Below are 4,692 nucleotides of genomic sequence, written 5' to 3'. Positions count from 1 at the left end.
TGTGAGCCACCATGTGGTTGCTGGGAATTGAACTCAGGACCTTTGGAAGAGCAGGCAATGCTCTTAACCTCTGAGCCATCTCTCCAGCCCCCACAGAGAACAATTTCTGGGAATCGTTTTCTCTGTCCAGATTTGGCAGTGAGTTCCTTTACTCACTGAACCCTTGCTAGCCCTAAACATAGGAATTCTGATAAATTATATTTTGCATAATTTCCATAAAAAAAGGAAAAGGATGAACCAGATGTGGTGATAAACTCGGAGACCGAAGTGGGAAGGTTAAAACCTGGAGGCCAGCCTGAGATGTATGAATATATAACAAGCTATAACAAGACATTATCTCAAAAACAATGAGAGCTGGGTATGCTTGCCCAGCTAGCCAACACAGACCCTGGGTGTTTGATTCTCAGCATGCATGCACGTATACACACACACACACACACACACACACACACACACACACCCCACAGTGCTTAAGTAATATATGTGCTGTATTACTGAGTATATTGCCAACAGGATAAACTTGGTTTCACTGATGCCAGTATGGAATGGAATTCTTTGCTAACAATTCTTCATGGCTGATGATTGGAAGATTTTTCCTCAGACTAGATTCTGGCTTTGTGTCTATTAAAACCTTGATTCTTCTCCACTCCCGCAGACTTCCAGTCCTAAGTGCTGGTTGGACACGTTTAATGCCCCGACTTGACCTAGATGTGTCCACACAGGCCACAACCCCAGGTGATTCACAGCTGTCAAATGTCCATACATGTGCAGTGAGGAGTAGCTGTCCCTGTAGTAATAGCCCAGATGGAGGGCATTGCCGACTCAGCTGACCTGCCCTGGATGCCAAAAACGCTCATGGCCACTGCTGTGCCATCCAGCACAGGGAGAAATGTGAGCAAGGGGAAATAAGTTGCCTTAGCCAACTGCAATAAAACAGCGAAGTTTTTGACATCTTACAAACCCTAATGACTTTTGGACCATTGCTACTAGACTCTTGGAGATTTCTCAGGCTATAAAGACCAGGAAGCTTGAGCTCAAACAACTAGCTACACAGGAAGCCTGTGTTCGCCCTTCACGGGCCATGCACTGAGTATCGCTTAAATGAAGAGGTACCATTCTGCTGTGCTGTGTTGTTGGTGGGAATATGAGTTAGTACCACCATGATGGAGAACAGTATGGAGGCTCCCCAGAAAATTAAAAACAGGGCCAATGAGATGGCCCAGCAGGTGTTAAGGTGCTTGCCTTTAGGCCTTGGTCTGATCCCTGAACTATAGGTGGTATAGGAAGAGAGAACTAACTCCCACAAGCTGTCTTTCACACACACACACACACACACACACACTAAGTAAATAAAAATGTAATATTTGAAAAGTTAAAAATAGAATTCTCAGTCTGGTGTGGTGGCTCACACCTTTAATTCCAGCACTAGGGAGACAGAGGCAGGAGGATCTCTGAGTTCTAGTCCAGCCATGGCCACATAGTAAAATCCTGTCTCAAAATAAATAAATAATAAAATTCTCAGTCAGGTGAGGTGCCACATAAATATAATCCCAACACTCAGAAGGCTGAGGTAAGATGACTGCTGTGAGTTTGAGGCTAGCCTGGGCAAGCAAGCAAGACCCTGTCACAAACAAATGGGGAACAGAACTGCTGTGTCTCATATGTCTGGCATTTCAGTCCATTTTCATTACGGGGGGAAGCATGGTGGCAGGCAGGCAGGCATGATGCTGGAGGAGTAGCTGAGAGCATTCCATCTCGATTCATAGGCATTAGACAGAGAGAGACCTGGGCCTGGCGTGGGCCTTTTAACCCTCAGGGACACACCTTCTCTAACAAGGCCATACCTTCTCCATCAAGGCCACAACACACCTCCTAATCCTCCCAAACAATACTCATCTGGGGACCAAGCATTCGAACATATGAGACTGTTGGGGGTCACTTTCAAATGCTCTCAATAAACAATACTTGAACAATTAGATATCAATAGACAGAAGCAGAAGAAGAGACAGAGAACTTAAACCTAAATTTCCCCGAATTTAAGAAAAACACTGAAATCAAGGATGATGGCACATGCTTGTCATCCCAGTGCAGGGGAGGCAGAGGCAGAAGGGTCCTGGGCCTGCTGGCCAGCTAGACCAGCCTAAGGAGAAATGTGGAGGTCCAAGCAAGAGACCTTGTTTCAAACTACAAGATGATGGTAGGCGTGAAGGCCTGTGCCTTTAATCCCAGGCCTCGGGAGGCAGGTGAAGGGTCTCTATGAGTTCAAGGCTAGCCTTGTCTCTATAGCAAGTTCCAGGCCAGCTGGGGTCCTGAGGAGTAACACTTGAAGTTGACCTCTGACCTCCACATTTGTGCATACATATTCATGTGTACCTACACATGCATACACACGAGTACACACAGATACATATTGATTACTTGATCAAGAATATAAGTTAAAGCTGGGCAGTGGTGGCACACGCTTTTAATCCCAGCACTTGGGAGGCAGAGGCAGGCAGATCTCTGAGTTCGAAGCCAGCCTGGTCTACAGAGTGAGTTCCAGGACAGGCTCCAAAGCTACACAGAGAAACCCTGTCTTGAAAAACAAATAAACAAACAAAAGTGTAATATGTAAAACCTAACATGATTCACAAACTAAAAAATCAGGTCAGTCTTTAATCCAGTGTGTCGGAGGCAGAAGTGGGTGGATCTCTGAGTTCAAGGCCAGCCTGGTCTACAAAGTGAGGCCTTGTCTAAAAACAGAAGAAAAATCAGTGAATGACAATTTTAATTTGAGGAAAGCTCTGTTAAGTGGATAAGTAGATGGACTGCAACCAGGGAAAAGACACTTGCAAGCCACATACCTCAAAAGGTTTGCGCCTAAAACATAAACTTTTTAAAACTCTATACAAAAATCTTCAACAAAATCAACTAAAATATGCAAAAGTTTGGGAGACAACTCACTGAAGAGGATATACCAAGTCAGATAAACATACAGAAATGTTTTAGACGTAACTATTCCTTAGGAAAAGATAAACTAAGACCTCCACGGAACATCCCTCCCCATCAGTTAAGATGGAGAATGGTTCCACATGCTCGATTGTCTCAGGGGAGAAACTGAGTATGTCACCCTTCGTCAGTGAAAATGTCATATGGCAGAGACACCCTGAGAAATATTTGGATAGATTCTCTTTTAATTTGTTTGCTTTGTTTTTACAGAATAGGGTCTTGCTTCCTAACCCTGGCTGGCCTCAGACTTGTTATATAATAAAGCATGGAAATTTCGTCTCAGATGCCTGAGTCCTGGGATTACAAGTGTGCACCGCTATTCCTAGCTCGACAGATTACTATTGCTTCCTTTTTTGTTTGTTTTGCGGCACAATCTCTCTGTGTAGCCCTGACTGTCCTGGAACACCCTATGTAGACTGGGCTGGCTTCAAACTCAGAGATCACCTGTCTCTGTCTCCCAAATGTTGGGACTAAGGATGTGCGCTACCACCACCTGGCTATTTCTAATATATATTAATAATAAGATTACATATATTATATATTAGAAATAGTAATCTGTCAACTAGAACAGATAAAAATAAATAACACATACACGAGCTGGGCATGGTGGTGCATATCCCAACTATTTGGGAGGCTGAAATATGAAGGTCACTTAGGCCCAGGAGCCTGGAACCCGCCTAAACAGCATAATGAGAGTCTGTCTCCTGAAAATAGTAAGCAGGCTTACAGATTGCTTGTTGAAGGCCATTTGAGCCTGAGTTCTCTGCTTTCTGGATAATGTGAGCTGTTTAACTGAATTCTCTGTCTGATGTTGGTATAAAATGTTGGTTTAGCCAAGGCTTGGGTTTGGCAGGATAGGTTATTACCTAGAAGGACTGCATTTTGTATGGTTTCACTCTTTGTTTCTTTCCCTTGACCTTCCTTTTTGGGTAGGGCACAAAGTAGACCAAGAAGCTAACAGATGACAAACAGAGCATAGTGTTACAGAAAATCGTTCTTTTTTATTGTTTAGGCATATGAGTGTTTGTCTGCATGTACGTCTGTGCACCATGTGCATGCCTGATGCCCAAGGAGGCCAGAAGAGGGTGCTGGATCCCCAAACAGAAGGCTGTCAGAGGTGACATGGGTGCTGGGAACTAAACTGGGGTTGCAAGAACAGAAAGTGCTCTTAACCACGGAGCTATACTTCCAGATCCAAGAAAAATTATTTTTAAAAGTAGGTTTTTGGCTGGGAGTGCAGCTCAGATGGTGGATTACTCGCTGAACATGCACAAGGCCCTGCGATTGAACCCTAGAACTACATGAGCCAAGTGCGGTGGCATATGCCTGTCATTCTAGTTTTCAGGAGCTGAGGCTGGAGGATCAGAGGTTGGCCATCCTTGGCTACATAGTGATTTTTAAGGCTAGCCTGGGATACATGAGACTATGTCTTAAGAATCAAAACAGACTTCACAATCATAGTAACAATGGGCTCCTAAACAGAGATGCGGGCAGCATGAAGCAGCAGGACAATGCTCTGATAATTATGTTTTGCTTTTAATTTTTAATTTTTATTTATTTTGGGTCCAATATGGTGATGTATGCCTTTAATCTCCAGAGGCAGAGGCATGCAGATGAAGCCATCTTGGTCTATGTAGTGAGTTCCAGGACAGCCAGAACCACATAGAGGGATCCTGGTTTTTTTTTTTTTTTTTTTTTTTTTTT

Source organism: Microtus ochrogaster, chromosome 15 (assembly GCF_000317375.1).
Source record: "Microtus ochrogaster isolate Prairie Vole_2 chromosome 15, MicOch1.0, whole genome shotgun sequence".
Taxonomy (NCBI): Eukaryota; Metazoa; Chordata; class Mammalia; order Rodentia; family Cricetidae; genus Microtus; species Microtus ochrogaster.
This window is presented reverse-complemented; position numbering follows the sequence as displayed.